Source organism: Amphiprion ocellaris, chromosome 5, assembly GCF_022539595.1.
Source record: "Amphiprion ocellaris isolate individual 3 ecotype Okinawa chromosome 5, ASM2253959v1, whole genome shotgun sequence".
In the NCBI taxonomy this organism is placed as follows: Eukaryota; Metazoa; Chordata; class Actinopteri; family Pomacentridae; genus Amphiprion; species Amphiprion ocellaris.
Window position 1 is genome coordinate 5,517,208 of NC_072770.1, and position 20,465 is coordinate 5,537,672.

Here is a 20,465-nt window from a genome sequence, read left to right on the forward strand (position 1 = left end):
ATGTTCTACATCAGATTGCAAACCTGTGTGAAACTCAGCTTGTTGAACAAGAAAGAAAACCAAAAAAAACTTCTCTCTCATTAGCGCTATCTCCAAAATGGAATGACAGTGCAGCTTGTTACAGGCACATGATGTTGACATTTTCCAGCAATATTTCCGTGCAATGTGGAGCCAAGGTCTGAATAATGAATACAGATCTATTAGACAGCCTCGATGCCCTTCTCCCGCCAGGCAGACTGTGTCCTCGCTCGGCCCACTCCAAAGCAGCCGCGCTCTGCAGATTGTTCTCTGATTTCAGTGGTTGACTGTGACACTACATGGCGTGTTCACATCCTTGCAGAAAAGCACAACACAGCATTGCTGTGAACACCAAATGAGTCCTGTTTTACATAAATATGTGAAAACGATGATTATGCTCATCATAAGGTTTGGTGTTTGAACCGACTGTGGGTCATCTGGAATAAGTAACCCTCAGTACCATTTTACAGCTAGAAACCTATCATGACAATGGTCTTTGCCATTAAAAAGCTTTTCTGTATAATAAACTTAGGGGATAAACAGACAAATTACCATCTAATTCCTTAAATTATACAAGATTATGTCCAATGAACTTTGGATAATATTCTGGATATTGATGTAAACAAGAAAGGGGTGATTAGGGATATATATAGTTTATTGTTAGATTCTCAATCTCCTTCAATGTCCATATTAAAATCACACTGGGAGGAAGATTTAGAAATCATTATATCAGATGACCTCTGGACTTCGATGCTGCAGAGAGTACATTCATCCTCCATTTGTGCTAGACATGGACTCATCCAATTTAAGGTTCTTCATCGCTTACACAATTCCAAGGAAAAATTATCCAAATTTTACTCAAATATTGACCCAACGTGTAATCGCTGCAAATCAGATATAGGTTCACTTCTGCACACCTTCTGGACATGTTCAAGTCTCAACAATTACTGGACATCTATCTTTAATACTTTATCCATTGTATTTAAAATTACTCTTCCTTGATCCGCCCTGACTGCACTTTTTGGAGTCATACCCCCTGACATCTCTATGTCTAAAGTCCACTCAAATGCAATTGCCTTCACTTCTTTACTTGTGCAACGCCTTATACTCTTGAGGTGGAAACAGGAAAGTCCTCCAACCCATGACCAGTGGATCAGTGATGTTATGAGGTTTTTACATCTAGAGAAAATAAGATGCACGCTGAGTGGTTCATTAACCAAGTTTAACAAAACATGGCAACCTTTTTTGAACTACATTGATACTTATAAAATGTACACCATTCCATAGTACTTTCATCCAACCACAGCTCTAAGTGTCATTACTTAACTGCTGAAAAACAAACCGACTTAAGTTTCTTTTTTTTAAGAAAAAAAGAAGAAGAAAAAAAAAGATTATGTCCAATAATCATTTATACAGTTTTACAAACTGTCGTAAAGCCAGGTTTAAAGCATAATTTTAAGTGAGAAATGCAGGTAAACTCCCTACAAACTGGACCATTATAATGATAGTGTCTTTCTCCTCAGGCAACTTCCATCTGAAATACATTCATCCATAACCACGGCCTGTGCTCTTAATGTCACACGATGATTTCCAAGATTGAATTTTCGCAGGCCACAGAAATCTAATAACCCCCCAGCTAATGACAACCAGAGTCAGGAGAGATGACTGAACTGCTTTCAGTAAGCTTTAGGTGTTCCGGAAAGTCAATATCAATTGGCAGATTATTTGATACCGAACCAACTGGAATTTATACGAAATGAAGATGTGTACAACTGACGTTTCTTTTGGTGGGAAGAAGGATCCAAATCTGAACGGTCTCAGCAAAAGCTGTAATAATAAACCAAAGACGATAAAACTGAAGTCATTCAAAAGGCTGGTATTGCACTCTCAGTACAGAATCCATAAAATATGTGAGCCATAAAAGCAAAGCGCAACAGCAACAATGAGAGCAGAATAGCAAAAATGCTGGACTGATCATAAGGACACTGCACTAGGCCTCCATTAATCAACTATATTCTTTTTGTTCTGTTCATTTTTTTCTGGTTCTAAATATACATTTTTACAGTCAACAAGCTTTCAAGTACTTTGAAAGAAAGTAATTTGTGCTTCTAACTAACAACAGTGTTTTCATTTTGAATTTATATCCTAAACACAATTTCAGAATCATTCTGGCACAGATTATTACACAAATGTTATCTGTTGTTTATTCACTCCTGAAATGTGTTTCTTCTCTTTACTGGGAACCACACAATTATGTCTTGTACCACTTCTGATGCAGTTGCAACTGACATCTTTGAAAAAACTTCTTAATACAGTAAAAATATAGCATTTTTAGAGTTAAATGTTGTAGAAAAACTAAGTAGAATTTTTAATAAATAAACATTTTTTCTACAGTATTTACAATTTCTTTTTGTTACCAATACATACATGGAGAACTGAACTGGGGGGACAGAAAGTCCCTAAAAGTGGGGAAGCAGAGTCTCAGTGGGGATGTGAGTTTATGATCCGGCAGGGGGTGAGTGAAGGAACGAGGTTTAAATAGCTGGAGGTGAAGTAGTGAGCAGGTGAGTAGAGTGAGCCGATTACTGCAGCTGACACTCATTGCAGTAATCAGCTGGGAGCAGAGTGCAGGCAGGTGAAGCAGGGAGAGCAAGGGGGTGAGAGAACAGGGAGAGAGAGACAGGAGGGAGAGGTGACAGACAGACAGAGGGAGCCAAAGACAGACAGGTCAGAACAGAAACAGATGAGGAACAATGGGAGAAAGAAGGAAAAAGAGGGAGAAGGAGGAAGAAGGGCAGGGGCTGGAGCAGGGATCATAACAGTTTTGTATTAATCACTTAATTTATTTTTACAGTCAACATGTATATATCACTTTCTTATGTGATTTTATTCAACATTATCAGTCATGTAACAAAACTGGTAAACTCTGTGATTTGACAGTTTACAGATTATTCTGCATTTTTTGACTCCTTAATATTCATATTTTTAATGTCAAGTAATGACAAATCTCTTTAAAATACTCTTCCTCTATATTAAATGGTCGCATTCTATGTTGCCATGATTTCTGATCATCAATAGCTAATAAACAAATGCTGCATTTATTTAGAAAATGCTGCATTTCTGACAATGCCAGATGGGGGAAGGAACAGCCTTGCCAGGGTGTTGTGCTCTCTGAGTGCTGTTCTTGTGTTTAATGTGGACTGGATTTATAGTTTTGCTCTATTTTTTTATGGTTAACATGTGAACTGTAGCGATTTTTTTGTATTTCTATTAGTTATTATCAGCAACTTAACAAACCAGTGTAAATTTGCAAAAATATAAGTTAAGAGGTCAAGATCATGAGGTCAAATTGAGGCAGGAAGGAGAAACATATTGTATGTCCTGTATAAACTCTCACCAATCATTCCTGTTTGAGAGATCTGTATACTGTATTTTCTTACATCTGGAGAATATAATTTATAGGAAGGGGCATCTCTGTAACAACTTAATGTGTAATTTATAATCGTACGCTGTGATACATTTTGCCTTTATCAGAAAACTGTAGCTGCAATCTCTAATGTGATAATATTTGATATATTTTGAATAACCCCATTCTCAACGCACTTAAAAGACGACAAACTTAAGACTGAGACAGCCTGCTGCCAACAAGAAAATAAAGAGATAAAATTGGAGAACACAAAAGTACAAGAAAGGGATGAAGAACATGCAGCAAAGAATACCACTAAAGGAACAGAAGAGACACAAAATAGAGCAGCTCCATGAGGTTTGCAATCAGGGAAAGAAAACCTGACAATCATTCATTCAAGTTCAGGAAAGTATACAGCAGCTGTATACTGTGGACGCAGTATGAGGCCACATCTTGTCTGAAATCATACACAAATGCATAAATTCTCAGCATCAATAAATCTTGTAACACCTCCATAATCCAGTTATTCCTGCAGCCACTTACAGTATCTCTTTCACAGACGGCAGTGTATTGAATGGGACCATCTGTATACACCCTACAAAGTTCAGTCCAAACAGTGACCAGCAAGACAATCACTGCCCAAAAACTGATCCGGGACTTTACAAATAGGACCTCCAGGCTTCATTCTGCAGCAGAAGTGGGACCAAAACAGTGAGTTTTGGGGGCTGAAGTAATATGCTCTTCATTAAAATGCATCAAAATATTGCTGTTACACAAGAGATGTTCAACTGCTCCAGGCTGTTTGGCATGTATTATAAAGGAGGCAGTCAATAGAGGATTTCCCTCTCAAGTCTCACTGCCTTTTTATTCATCTTTAGAAAGAGACACAAGTGATTGATTGGTGTCTCTTTACAGACATAACTTTTGCCACTGCAGGTTTAGGATTGAAAAAACAATTACAGAACAGTAACTGTTGTCTGAAGCATCATGGCTGGTGTTTTTCTGTGTTGTATAAGTGATGCAATGTTGTGGAGGTCAGCCACAGGAAGCAAGAACTGATAAACTACTAATAGTCTTGTCTGATGTATCATTTTACCCAACAAAGAGCAGACTCACTGTCCAGTTTTTTTGTGCAGCAGAGTGATTTAGCTTCAGCATTTCTGTCCAACAGTAGACAGAATTTTTAGGATGGTGGGATTGACATTTTACTGTGGATATTCATTGCTCAAGAGGATGTTTTCTGCTGATTTTGGCGATCTATTGGTTTTGGTCTGGTGCCACTGTTGGGCCAAGCTTTTTATTAGTAGTAATAACAAATTCTAAAGACTGTCATAGTTGCTAAAGACCTGATGCACTGACCACTTCTTACCATTACATATGTATTTAATGCAGACTTCTTGTGTCATGGTCAACGCCCGATAAATGTTTGTGCCATGGCCCATCTGGTTTTGGGAGTGCATCATTACCATGAAGTTTACTGAACAGATTGCATCCTCCTTTCGAAAGCTTTGATGCGTTATCCAGTTTTGCTGAGAATTTAAGTGTACAAAACAAATTTTACAATGGGCCATAGCCAAGACCAATAAAGCAAATCTGTTCTCTTTCAGTCAGCAACTAGTCTCATGTTTCTGGCTCTCATTACAGTATAACTCCCCTTTTACAACTATCAAGGGAAGCAACAAAACATCCCTTTTAACTCTCTGCCAATCACAGATGCACAATCGCACACAAATTGCTGCCATAGGTAGCTGAAGTAGCTGACAGGATTCACAGTTTAAAAGCATATAACATTTTCAATAGCAACACCAAACTGTTTTTATTTCAGCTGAACTACTATCCAGAACAAAGTGATACTCATAACACAGCGGTTAAAACTAACAGGCCATGCAGTCTCTTACAATGTTTATTCTCCCCAGAGGACGAACCGTTTCCGTTTTGGACACTTTCCTCCAGCACAGCGCTCTTTTCAATATGTGAAGTTGGCACAGAATAAATCCCATAATGCCAGATTACCATGAAACTAGCTCTGCTAATACACGCTCAAGGGGGGGATCTGTTTGTTGTTGATTTTTTTGATCCGACACTTCCTTATTATGTGGTGTATTGGAACTGCTATGGGGGCTTTAAACTTTTAACACATTGCTCTCCAGTACATTTTTTTCAGACAAAGAATGTAGGCACATTCTCAGTGCACAGACAGCTACAGGGTAGAAAAAAATTCCATTTTGATTTGTTTGTATTTCTTTAAATCAGTCACAGTTGTCTTGGTTATGGATGCAGCAACAGTTTATTCAGTTATTTAGCAAACTAAATTATTTTGAAGGAACATTTTCATGCTTACTGTCAGGTGTGTGAGGGCTGTATGGACAAATGTGATGGTGGCATCTTGCATTGACTTGTGTGCCCTGTATGCAAACTGGAGTGGATCAAGTTCAGGAGGAATAGCAGCATCAATATGGGATGATATGAGTCTTTCAAAGCACTTGGCTATGATGGGAGTTAGAGCAACAGGGCCATTGTCGTTCATGCAGCTCACTGTGTTCTGTCTGACAAAGAAAGCGTGATATAGGCAAACTAAACTCCAAGAGTCTCCAAGCATGGTAGCACCATGTGAGGGTGTCGTGATGCACGGTGGTGTTTTCAGCTGAACTGTAATGCCAGCATGCCCGCAATTTAGCTGTTATGATGTCCGCTGTTTTCGCCCTCAAAGAACAGATGAGGATGATGAGAAAGTCACTACTTTTGCAGGTTAAAATTTTGACTTAATGATGGCTCCAGATGAAAAGCCAGAGTCAGTAGAGTTCATCATCTGGAGTCCATGAATGCCTGTGCAAAATTTCATGGCACTCAATTAAATAGTTCTGGAGATTCAGTCCAAACCAACACCTAAGGAGACAGGTTGTTTCGATCACTTTTGACACTTAACATATTAACAATTTCAGCTTTTTATGCATACCCAAACATGCAAAAAATATACCCATTTCAAATTCCTGTCTAAATCTAACTTTGGTGGCCAAGTCACAGCACTTTTAGCTCTTCTCCTTTTGGGATCCATAATTTCACTGTCTGGATTTGTGCGGCTTCATGCAGCTGTAGACATCAAATCCATCTCATCAGCAGAGCCTGAGGCCAATACAACACAGCACAAAACGCTGATGGACAAAGAATGACACGGAAGACGGATGAGGCTTCAAAAGGGGATTCTGTGTGGCAGACAGGATGGTTACATCAAGTAGATGTATTGAATGCAGAGAAAATGGAAAGTGTATGATTGGGTGGGTGGAATGTAGACTACATAAGATTTCTTTCCTGAACTTGAATGAATGATTGTCAGGTTTTCTTTCCCTGATTGCAAACCTCATGGAGCTGCTTTACTCCACATATATAAGTGCTTTATGAATGGTGTTATGTCCTTATGTTACCTTTTAATAATTTCTATCAGGATGTGGCTTTCAATGCATATAGAAGCTAATTATATGCAAAGTATGTAGGGCGGCTGTGTGTGTTTCCCCAGCTGTTAAAAGCTGCATAGTAAGCTGCAGCATTATTTAGCGTGTGTGTGTGTGTGTGTGTGTGTATGTGTGTGTGTGTGCGTGCAGAAGGGAGCGCATTGGACGGCGGGGAGCGGTCACATGACAGTGACAGCATGTGCGATTTAAAAGAAAGGAAAATAGAGACTTGAGCATCAGATGAGGCTCTGAGAGAATCTCCTCCACCCACTCCCCGAACAGTAGCAAATCCGCACCTTTAAAACCACCTTTTTTAAAATTTTCCACCTATGCTAATATTTCCCTCCCTTATGCTTCTGTAAAATAATATTTTTTTAAAAAGCTCTGACCTACCTTTGTTGCGATCATCATCATAATCTCAGCAGTGAGGAAGCGCGTCCAGGCGGAGCACCTCTCATAAATCTCTGAAAAAGGTAAGAGAATAGAACTTTTTGGAGCAAGCACTGTCGCGCAATTATTATTTGTGGCATTTGGTAATTGGTCATTTGCGCTCTGGCGTTGTTTCTACATTGTCCAAACCCAATTATCAACCGGATGTTTTTTCCCCTCGTAATATTTGAATTGTTGTGCGGGTCGTGCAGGCTGAGCATGTGCATCTGACAAAGGAGGTGCATGAAACTGCACCAACACCAGTGCAATTACTTCAACAGTGCTGCACGTTTATGAATTGAGGCAGCAGGATTAGTTACTTCTCAGCATCCTAATTAAACATTTGATGTATAATTAATAATTTTAATTAATTGAATCTTGGCCAGGAAACCACAAATAGGTTGCTAAATATAGGAAAATACATTTCATTTAATATGCTTAAGGATGCAGCAGCAATCCTGATTAGCAACCAAACAGCCCCCTCATTTTTTTCTTCTAATATTACAGCAAATTAAATCTGTATTTCTAATTACGCAGACAGTCTGTTGGTCACAGAAAAGAGCTCCTATTAAGAAAACTTCAGTTTTTCATCTGATCTGTTAATATCTGCTTTAAAATGAGACAGTTTTGCCACTTAGTGCTGATGGAGAGCTGTGGCATCACTGTGCAGCTCCTATGTGAACATGTGCAACTGAATAAATGTGACAAATACCATATCTGACACATGAAACCATAGCATTCAGGACTGTCTCATCTCTGAACTCCACTCCATGCACTGATGTCTTCAGCGTTTGACCACAGCAGTTGTTTCAGTAGTTTTCTGGCCGCCAGTCTGTCCCATCAGAACATGAAGGAGAACGAGCAGTTGGTTCAGTATTGATTGTTTCCACAGTCTGTCTGGGGAACATGTGTCTGTCTGCATTGAAATGATGACCTGCACAGTTGGGGATGAAGCCCAGGCCCTGGGTGTCCTGGATGTCTAGCAGGCCGCCGGCACATACAGTACCATTACCTGGCTGCACGCCGGGCAGTCTGAACCATCACCTTCACTGAATGTCAAACCTGCTCTGCTCTTTTGCAACTCCTCTGTTGCTCTTCACATAATAAATCTAAGTAGGATTTCTTGACCGTTACAGCTTTTGGATTCTGTAACTTAGATAGATTTTTGTTTTTTGCATATTGTTTTTTGGAGCCTACTCAGTTTATTTTCCTCTTGGAGACATGAGGATTTACTGAATCTGGCAGTCGGGTCAGAGTGAAGAATGTACAGCAGATTTGATTACTCCATGCAGAGAGTAAAGAATTGTTTAGCAGCTGAGCCTTGATCATGTTTTTTCCAATTGAGAATAGGATAGTTGCTGTGTTCAAAATAAGAGGTTTGGCTTGTATTTCTTCATCTTAAACTCTTTTTATCCTTCAAAAATAATGATTGAACAAAGTAAAGTGTATGGCATTGATACAATAATCCACATCCCAAAGCTCTCTGATTAAATAGAGATCTAGTGATCTCTCTAAATCAAGATTCTATTAACTTTTTTAGTTTTTTATCTCTGGAAAAAGACAAATAATTTGTCAGCTACAGAACTTCAAACTTCATCTCCATAAAATTCAAGACTTAATTCAGTTTGAAAGTAACGCAGGAAATACAAAAATATTACAACAACTGGCACAAGGAGCCACCAAGACTAAATGTATTTCCACATACAAAGTAATAAGATAAAGAAACTGTATCCTTAAACAGTGCAGTTTTTGATGAACATTTGCCAATATTAGCATTAAGTAAGAATTTAAGAATGAATGGTCCGTGTTTGACAGAATCTAATACTGACCAGACCAGAATATTCATTTTGTACTGCACAGTATGACACAGCTGCACATATTTGTCTGCACTCAAGGCAACTTTTGCCACTTCTAGGCCTGTTTTAACCACATGATTGGTAGTAAAACGCTCTGCTCGAAATGTTGACCACATTGTCACATTACATTATCTTGTAAGACAATGTGGTCTGTTTGGTGTAGCAAACAGAATTTCCACCCTGATGATGATATATCATATATGATTTATGAGTACTCAAACCACTGTGAATGAAAAAGACTTCCTACAGGTTGGTGGATGCTTGGAATCTACAGTTTATGAAAGGAGTCACTTAAAGTAACCTCAGACCTCGATGCTGAAATTGCCAGGTGAAAGTAAATGCCACTGATAGTGCCAGCCACATTGAACTGTGTTGACGCAGAGAGCAGTGCAATCAGCAGAGTGGATTGATTAAATGGATATTGGTGGAAGCTCTTGGACAGTCAAAGCCGTATTTCCCTCATTGTCACTTTGTACTTTGTGCTTTGCCACAACTCTGCTAAAATGAGCATATTGGGCCTTAACAGTAAATAGTTATGTAGCATTTAAAGTTTTAAATCAGGTATGTCTGGAGATGCTGCTAATCTGCCAGTGGCCTAAATTAAAATCCATCCATCCATCCATCCATCCATTATCTATCCACCGCTTAATCCTCATTAGGGTTGTGGGGGGCTGGAGTCTATCCCAGCTGACTTAGGGTGAAGGCAGGGGACACCTGGACACGTCACCTGTCTATCGCAGGGCTACATATAGAGACAAACAGTCACGCTCACATTCATACCTACAGACAATTTAGAATCACCAGTTAACCTCACCATGTTTTTGGACTGTGGATAGAAGCCGGAGTACCAGGAGAAAACCCATGCAGCACAGAGAGAACCTGCTAACTCCATGCAGAAAGAATCTGGAATGCAAACAAGGGATCTTCTAGCTTCAAGGCGAAAGTGCTAACCACCAAGCCCTAAATTAAAATTATTAATAAAACTACCCTCAGATAACTAAAGCCAATAATTTCCACTCTCACTCTGTGACACACAGCGGGTTAACAAAACCAGAAAAATGCTCAAAATTCAGAGCAAACAGTTGTTCATTGTGAAAGCAAATTCATTTGTCAAAAATAAATCATGCTGCTTTTATAAAAGTGTAAATTAGTCCTGCTTTCTGTTGCCTCTCTTTTGTTTTTCTTGTTAATGTTGCTGCCGATATGCTGCTGCCAGTCAGTAGAAGGATCTTTCATTTAAAGGGCTGTGATGATGGGTTTCCTATATTCTTCCTTAAATGGTATAGTCTGCAGTTTCTGCACTGTTCAGGCATTTTTGTAATTGAACATTCACCTCATGTACTTGTCATGCACCTCTATATGTTGAAACTGTAAACAAACTGAATTAATGCCTCAAGACAAGCGTTTTTCTCATTAACCAATGTAAATACTCTGAATAAAGTGGAACGGCTTACGCTTGTACCTACATTGTCTGTGTAAGATAACAGTAACTCATAGTAGCTGTGATAAACATTAATAATAAAACAGAAAGCGGCTTTTACAAGATACTGGTTAATATTGAAGAAGTCAAAATGAAAAATATCTCACAATGTTCAATTAATACTTTGTAACAGACATTTCTGCAGTGATTGTGCTGCTCAGCCAGCTACAACATTCAAGGATGCTGTTTAGTCACAGTAGAGATGTTGTAAAGCTGTGACTGTGGACACATTGGCAGATGCAATTATTAAAGATCAAAATTTTATGACTTTCACAGATTAAAACTGACACACTGCTGAACTGGTTTTGATGGATCCGGGAGGAAGGGTGCCAGTTGTTTCCGACTGGTTGTAGGGGTCACTGCATTATTAATGTGGGGATGCCAATGTTTTTGTTGCCTTTTGTCTTTTTTGTCATAGTCGCTGTGATAGCACATCGTTCTGATGTGACATAGAAGACAGGACTGGAGTCTGGAGATTATATAATCACATTTGACTTTAACTACACAAATATAGTCTCGCTCTGCAGAAATGCACATCTAAAATCTTCAGTCTTAGTGTGAGTTTTTGAGTAGTTTTTCACAAGTTCACTTCCAATTGGGCTTTAACAACTATAACTTTGGTCTGACCCACATACTGTTCAAGGATTCCAAGTTGAGAATTAAAGCTTTAGGAAATGCCTTGTTTAGGCTGTTCCTATTTATGTTAGAATGCAGAAACAAGTAGCCTTTGTAAATGACAACAAAATCCAGTATGTCGTGTACCTGCTCGGTTAATCAAGGGTGGCGGTTCAATGCAAAGGCTGTGACTGTACGTTCATTATTTCCGAGCACCACACGAAAAGTGATGTAGGAGTAGAGACACTTAATTTTTAATTATAAATCTTAAAAAAAATGATAAAGAGGAAAAACGGGAGAGAGAAATTGTTTTTTCATTCATTCAAGCATTAAAAGAACAGTATGTGCTTCCTGTTTTTTCAAAAATGTACATGCATAGTGGTCTGCTGCATGTATCGGGGGCATTAAACACATTATCATGTTAGACGCAACCTGTCAGATGTTGTAAATGTCTCTGAGCATGTTTTTATGACCAACAAGTGACCTACCTCCAAACACACTTCCACATACTCATACACACACACACACACACACACACACACACACACACATACACACATACACATGCTCATATGCCTTCCTGCACATACATGAGTATCAATTTGATTCTCAGATTGAGTCATGCTACTTTGAATTTAACAAACCGCACAGTTTCCCTTTCTCATTCTGTTGGCTGACACTGATTTTCACAAAGGATGAAAAGATGAAAGGAAAATTTCAGTATGTTAAGCCTCTAAGCCATAGACAAAAGACAAGTGAATAGGAGGGAAAAATCTACAGCTACATTGTAAAACTCCAGGAATGTACATGACATGTGTTGGCTTTTATGATATGCTGTGTTTGTATATACATAAACATGTCAGGTACTGTATATGCAAGCATGACATGCTGTTCCCACGATTTTCAGTTTTTAAAAAAATCCATTTGTTGCATCTGGCCAACTAACACCATCTTCTTTGATTTTGCGTAAACATAGAGAAAATAGTGACCATTTGCAAGACAAATCTCTGTTTTACGTACAGTAATGATTACTGAGCTCTCCTATTGATATCTGAAAGAACCTCCAACTGCTGTACTGGAGAATTCTTGCAGCTGTGGCACAGCAGGAAATCAATTGTTTCGCAGCACTCTGATAAAGAACAGGCCAATTTACAGCTCTACTGCCACTTGCGAGTTGTAAGGTCCAGCAAAATCACCTGTCTATCTCACAAAAAGCCATTTCTCTTTTCTTTGCAAGGACAAAAGCCACCGATGAAGACTGTAACAATGCTGTGCAAATTTCTCCCTCATAGACTGAGAGGTCTGAAAAATAAACATCCAGTGATTTTTTTTCAAAATTAAATGCCAGTCTCATTCTCAAGAAAGCCCTCTTTGCTATGCAAATGTGGATGGATATTTTGCAGTGGGCTGCACATATCAAAATTGTTATTACTGATTTGTTTTTCCAGTTATATTAGAATAGTTAAGTCACTATTATTGTTACTATCTATAAGGTATTAAAGTGAAATTGCATGCTTAAACATTTTTTTTTTTTTTTAAATTTTTAAATGACATGCCACCTTAGCAAATATACACTGTATACTAAAGTTTGAAAGTTTGGGGTCACTTAGAAATGTCTTTTTTTTTTTTTAAGAAAATCATTTTTTTTCAATGAGGATAACACTGAATTAGTCAGAAATACAGTCTAGACATTGTTAATGTGGTAAATGACTATTCTAGCTGGAAACATCTGATTTTGAATGAAATATCTACATAGGGACCATCACTCCTGTGTTCTAATGGGACATTGTGTTAGCTAATGGTGTTGAAAGGCTAATTGATGATTAGAAAACCCTGATGCAATTATGTTAGCACATGAAAAAAAGTGAGTTTTCATGGAAAACATGAAATTGTCTGGGTGATCCCAAACTTTTGAGCGGTAGTGTCAGCTGACATGAACCACCATTTTATGTCAGGATCTGTGGGTCACGGCCCGAAACGTGATACATTACTATAGTTTTGTGCCAGTGTCTGCAGTTCCTTCACTATGTGTTACTGAAGTTGAAAATTCACCTTGTGTACATTTGATATACCTCTATATATTTAAACTGCAAACAAACTGAATTTATGACTCAGAAGGAGCATTTCACAACACCCAATGCAAACAGTCTGATGAACTAGAACAGCTTACACTTACACTTACATTACTGCATCACTTATGTAAACAGTATAACAGTAACTCATAGTCACTGAAATAAATATATGATAATAAACCAGAGAGAGGCGTTAGTAGTAGTTGTTCAAATTACAAATAGTGCACAGTAGTAAGTGAATACTTTATAACAGACAATGGATGTAGTATTTGAAAATAACAGAAATACTGTCAGCTGTGCTGCTCTGTAAGAGCAACAACATTCAAGGACATTGTTTTGTCAAAGATGTTCCAAAGCTGCTGAAAATGGTTTTGATAACCATACAGCAGCCCTCTGCTAGACTGCTACCAGTAGTTACACAATAGAATATTATTTTAGACATAGACATAATGACTTGTAGTTATAGCACAGGTATTACTAATAGCATTAACAATAGCATTTGAGTGTCACAATGAGCCAGTATGAACAATGCCAGGAGCCCAAAACTGAAGCAGCTCAATTAAATTCAGCATTCACCGTTAATGTATTGTTTCCTGTACTTTTCCTGCTTTCAACATGTAAAAATGTTTTCTATGACAAAGGCCTACACAGATATACTAGTGGGTTTTTGCCCTGATGTGTGCCTAACCTTTATTGTAAGTATTCATTTGGCTCATTTTAATGATACCATGAAGCATTAAAATGTGTTATTAAAATGATGTTATATGTTGCCATACATAACAACAGTCTTTTTCCATGTGTAGAACTATCACTAAAATATGTAGGCCTTATTATTCAAAAATGATAAGCTAGCATTAGCAGTTACAACAAAAAAAGCTAGCTCAATGTTAGCAATACGGTAACACTTAAGGTTAGCTAATAGCTAACGCTAGCTAGCTAACTGTGGATAATTGTCAGGCAGAAACCTGAAAAATGAAGCTAACGCAGATATAAGAATTACTGTAGTTCCTCCAATGGCTACTTGAGGGTGGCTCTAAAAGAAGTCCATTTCAATGGAGTCTGGTACTAGAATACACAACTTTACAGCAGAAATAAACATACTAATGGCCTCGTACAAAAAATGCCTCTGGCCTCATAGCTGATTTCCCTGCATGACAACTCTGCAGGAGGGAATTTTCTCATAACTAGCCCAGTTCAATTATATTTGGACTTGAAATTCTGCTTTGGCAGGATAGGAGGGTGCCCTCATAGGACAGTCCATTACACAAAGACATTTGCTTCAGCTCCACTCACGCTCCACCTCTTTTCTCATTTGTTTAATTAATTGTTTGTTTTTTTTTGTTTTTTTTACATTCAGCCCTTAAAAAAACATTTTCAACTGACCATTCGATAAATAGGTATATATATATATATATATATATATATATATATATATATATAGAGAGAGAGAGAGAGAGAGAGAGAGAGAGAGAGAGAGAGAGAGAGAGAAATCAGAAATGTATTTCTATATAGAAAATATTACAATGTAAAATTAGTTCTGCCCTTGCCTGTGTGGTTTCCTCACCATAGGCCCCTTATTTTTTGAAACAAGGACAAATACTTTAATCTTTCTCTGACTTTTGCTATTTTGCTTTGTGTCATCTTTTTACTTTTACCCTTTATACTAAAGTCATGTAAGGGTGATAAACAGTGCAGATAAACCAACATATAAAGAAGAAAACAAGCAACCATTTAGCAGCACTGCAGTGCTATTCTTGTTAACACCAGATGAATTTGTAAATGAAAGGTTTCACCTTACAAATGTGTTTAAAAACACCACAAGCTATGAGTGTAACAATCCCAGAAGGTGTGTAGTAGTGGGCTGTAATGAAACTCTTGAAGGTATGACGTCTATGTTGTCATGTTTTCTTAATTTTGTCATCAACTTTGACACCAACATCAGTTCTTGTGGCATTCCAACCACAAACATTAAACGTAGTATTTGTCACAAAATTGTTTGATTATATGTTGTCATTTGGGCAGCACAGTGACTTTTTCCTTGCAGCTAGAAGATCCCCAGTTTGCATCCCCACTTTCATAGGATCTTTCTGCATGGAGTTTGCATGTTCTCCCTATGCATGTGTGGGTTTTCTCCAGGTACTCTGGCTTCCTCCCACAGTCCAAAATCATGCAAGTTAATTGGTAACTCTAAATTATCCGTAGGTGTGAATGCGAGTGTGATTGTTCGTCTCTATATGTAGCCTTGTGATAGACAGGGGACCTGTCCAGGGTGTCCCCTGCCTTCTCCCTAAGCTGGGATAGACTCCAGCCCCATGCAGCACTAATGAGGATTAGTGTATAGCTAATGGATGGATGCTGCCATTTGTTGCACTGCTCCTCTGTCAGTGAAGTACTGTAATGCAGCTCCTTGCACTTTGTTGGTTGTGTAATAAATCTGACAAATACAGGCACTCTGAGGTATTACAGACAGGAGACTTGTTTGGTATTCTGGCAGTGCTATTGAAGATCCCATTTCATGTAGCTGCTGTGTGGCTTGATAGAAGCACAAGACCCTTCTGATCACTTCCCTCTTCCAATAATAGTAAGGCTGCTTTTGTCTGGACTTTGTAATGAATTACTACCAGCAAACTTTGCACTCTCCCAAAGACAGGTCTGAGATAATCATCTTAAGAGGGATGTTATTTGTTTTTCCTTGTGTCTCTGATTTGGTCTTTGATTGCTTTTGCCACTGTACTTCATGGCAACATGGAATCAATTATCCTTCAGGTATCAGCACCCTGGCAGGAGCAGAGCATGTTCTCAAAATTTCCTCCACTTACATTCTTGTTCGCCTTGACAAAGCATTATACAGCACATTATAATACCTTCACATGTTTCTGTTAGTCCAACAAATCACTCCATCTTTTCACTCTCTGCTGGAAAAAGACTAAATATGAGTTTTATCTCGAATTGCAGGAAACCAAATCCCCTCCTCTGTCCTCCTGTAAAGCATCAGCCCCATAGCTGTGAGTTGTGTCTTATTTACTGATTTCATCACTGGACAGTTATGCTATTAGTGATATAATGTCTGGCTGACGACACATAATGCTACTGGCACTAAAGCTGCCTGAGGTCAGGCTCACATTACTGGAATTTTGGGCCAGTTTCCCTCTGTTTCACCCCTTGGTTTGCTTGGTTTAGATTATTTGATAAAGTGAGAGGTTTACAGATCTAATCTTAAACCTCCAATCTTATTGTGGCTACTCCAGTGATATCAAATATGCTCAATGTTTACAACTTAAAATCCAGATGGTTGTGAATATTACGCTACTGTCAGGAGCAGCGAATGGTAATGCCAAGAAACACTAAAGATTTCTTAGTCCTCGAGACTAATGTTAGCTACTAAAGTTGTTGCTGAAGAATAAACAACCAATACTGACCGCATCTTCCCAATCATTTTCTCATACAGACTCATTTAGCGTTCTGCTTTTGTTTTTTTCTCACTGCAAGTTATTAATATCAGCCCAAGTTCATTTAGTTTTTTTCTATGTTCCCTTGAGATCGCTTGAGGTGCTCCCTGATCACAACCCCCTGGCCTGATAATCTTAATACTATCCTGCAGGCTGTGATGGCCCATTATGTACCTATCTTGACTGAGAATAAAGAGAAGATTATGAAATTTCTAATCATGTCTATGATGCAACCTGATTTCAAGGATCCTACAACTCCTGTGGTAAGCTTAAATTGATGTTAACTTTAGCCCCACTGACTAACAGACCCATTTCGCTGAAAACTTGATTCAGTTTTTTAAGGCAGTTAGCTTAATATATGAATGATCCCATGATATGATGATCCCATTGTCACTTTGAGAGTCTAACAGCTTCACATTTACCACTGACAGGCTTTAATGAACACAAAGATATTTAATGCTCTATGCATTCAAAACTTGAAAAATGTTACAGTCACGGTGGGTATTTTAAAATGGGAGAAACCATCCATCTATCTGTTATCTATTCACCTGATCCTCATTAGGGTTGTGGGGGCCTGGAGTCTATCCCAGCTGACTTAGGGTGAAGGCAGGGGACACCCTGGACAGGTCACCAGTCTATCACAGGACTACATACAGAGACACACAATAACACTCACATTCAAACCTACGGACAATTTAGAATTACCAATAAACCTCAGCATATTTTTGAACTGTGGGAGGAACCCAGAATAACCGGAGAAAGCCCACGCATGCATTGGGAGAACATACAAGCTCCATGCAGAAAGATCCCGGGAAAGCCGAGATAGCTGCTAACCACCAAGCCACTGTACAGCCCTGAAATCAACCAGTCACTGGTTTAAACTTTTAAAATTATGATTATGATGAAAACATAATTAAGTTGCTCAGCCTTTGGGTGTTTCTTTTTACCCTACATTCAATGCAAAGATAGGTGGGACATGATCTAATCACTAAAGCATCAATTTTGGACTCTTTGCCATGTAGCTTTACACAGTTGTCATTGCATTTATTATAGTAAACTTCCTTCATTCATTATCGCTCCATGTAACCTGAAACAAGTTCATATTTGTTGTGTTTATGGATCTAGCTTCAGGGCTGAAGTTGGTTTTTAATCATTTGTCTTTTTATTTCTGGTTAGAGTGGATCTTGCTTGCATTTATCGCCCTGTGCCTGACAATTTCCCAGCCACCCTTGAATTATGTCTTTCTTTTGCAGCATTATTGAAATATGCAGTGATTTTCATTTTTTTCAGATATGCTGGTAGAGCCGACGTTTATGAAGCTTGTCATTTTCTAGTCTTATGCTTGTCAGGTTTTATTGAGCTTATGTGAGGTGTTCATTCCTTCTGGTGAAATCCATGGTAATTTTGCAAGCTCTAGGTTTGTGGTGCGGCGCATACACTGTAAAATATAGAGCATGCAGTTGTCTTTAAATCTGTCTTGCAGCTTCTCACCATTTACTGGCTCTCCTATGAATCTAAAATGGGTTTTCTGTTCAGGGTCAATGAGGTGCAGAACTGCACAGCACAAAAGATATGTCAGGCTCACGAAAGCATATCCCTGGTTTGAACTCCAGGGTGTTGTTTCATGAAACAGCCTAAATCAGTGTGCTCTCGAAGAACACTGGGGTACTAGAAAACAGAAAATGACAATGTGTTTTGAAATTATGATAATGGCAACTCAATTATCTCTCATACATATCCCTGAGTATTCATGTTTATCACAATTTAAAATGTACATAATGATTAGCAAATCTGAATTTGTTATGAAACATAGGGTCACAGTGGGAGCCATTAAATAACACAAACATTAGCAGCCTGAGGTTTGTGCTGGGGCGGAGGATGACACATTCCTTATGGTCTATATTTGTAAAAACTGCCAAATACACATGCTGTACTAAGGCAGTGCAAATTAGACTAGCAGATAACAGCGTTGGCTGGTATTGTTTCCGTAATAACAAAGGTTTTTTGAAAAACAAGATGGAATGGGTAGCAATTTTCAGCTTCATAACAAGTACTTCTAATCACAGTTAATATTTGATTTCACTGTATTCAAGTGGGTCTAAATCATGAATTAAAAAGGCCAAATCATTGCAGCGCTGCTTGTAATTTGGGGCTGCAGATAGAAATGCAGATAGAAGTTATTTCTCAAAATGATCCCCCAGCTTAGGAGCAGTCATTAAATGCTTTGTATAGGTTCTTTATATGTTATTGTCTACAGACAGAGCACTGACAGTGACAGTACTTCACCGTGAAGACTAACATAATACTAAGAACAGCAGTAACTTGCTTCCATTTCTGAAATATAGGTTTGTTGCACCTGCAATGACATTGAAAGGAGTGATTTGAATTGCTACTGTGCACTTTCACAGCCCAAGGTACATTTCTTTATTCCTGTAGCAATGTAAAAAGTTATAGCTGGAGAAGTAGATTTTCAGCTGTTCTCTTTAAACCTGATTTAACAGATTTTTTTGGCCACTAGAGATAAACACAAGCTGTTGACACAACAGAAATATATTTACCTTATAAAGAAGTTATAATGGGTACTAAACCAAAACATACATACATACATACATACATAAATACATTATCTATACAATGCTTAATCCTCTTTAGGGTCACAGGGGGCTGGAGTCTATCCCAGCTGACTTAGGGTGAAAGCAGGGGACACCCTGGACAGGTCACCAGTCTGTCACAGGACTACACACAGAGACAAACAATCACACTCACATTCACATCTATGGAACAAATACCTGGTTCTTTTGTTACGAAATGTTCCATTCTGTTCACCAGCTTGTCAGGATGTCACACCAAGTACAGGTGCCTGTGATGTTGGAAGTGATGCTGATGAGGGTGAACAATACACTTTTAAGCCAAAAAACAATTAGCTGATTTGTGCTGGAACACAGTTGACAAGAAGTGCAGACTTTAATGGTGAACCTCAGGGGTTAGACACTCTTGATTTATTACAAGATTGATCCACTCTTCCATGCTGAGAGTTGCTCATCGATTTGGGAGGGTTTCTCAAGTGAAATCCTTTGCATCTTCTCTGTACATTGCTGTTACGCAAACAAAGCCTAGCAGAAGCTGTGCTGTGTTCGTGTGGACAAGGACAAAGTGTAATGACTCTGGAACTGTTGAAAAGGTCAGAAGGCAGGAATGAGTTTACTGATGAGAGTCATCATAGTCTCTGAAGCTGATGGGCAATGTTGGCGGCACAATCCCTCCCATTACTCATGCAGCATGAGGACCTCGTTTCTGTCACCTCTGTAATTAAGTAGTGTACACACACACACACACACACACACACACACACACACACACACACACACACACACACACACACACACACACACACACACACACACACGTTGACAGAAAACTCCTTGCTGTTCGACCAAAGCCATAATTGCTGGTCACATCTGGAAAATGTAAGTTCATAATCCAGGCAGTTCAAATGAAATTCTTAACCTCAGAATCCTCAAATGTCAGGAAGTATGACTGGTGCTGTCACCATGAAGCCAAGCTCCTGAATAGGTGAGTCATGATTTTGCTGCTTCAGTGCTTAAATCTTTCAGATGATAAGGTGCACAACAGACAGCACTGCAATAACAAAAAAATCTACAGCAGAAAGCACACTACAATCATCTAGTCA

At 38.6% G+C, this 20,465-nt stretch overlaps 1 protein-coding gene across 2 annotated transcripts in view; it reads left to right on the plus strand.

The window, feature by feature from the left end:
• The first annotated feature begins 7,100 nt into the window (after positions 1-7,100).
• The window catches only part of rap1gapb (RAP1 GTPase activating protein b), a 107,191-nt gene continuing 93,826 nt past the window's right edge, over positions 7,101-20,465 (plus strand). For both annotated transcript variants that reach the window (XM_023287591.3, XM_055010703.1), the window contains exon 1: positions 7,101-7,346. The gene's annotated coding sequence lies outside the window, so the exon portion shown is untranslated. The remainder of the gene's footprint in view (positions 7,347-20,465) is intronic.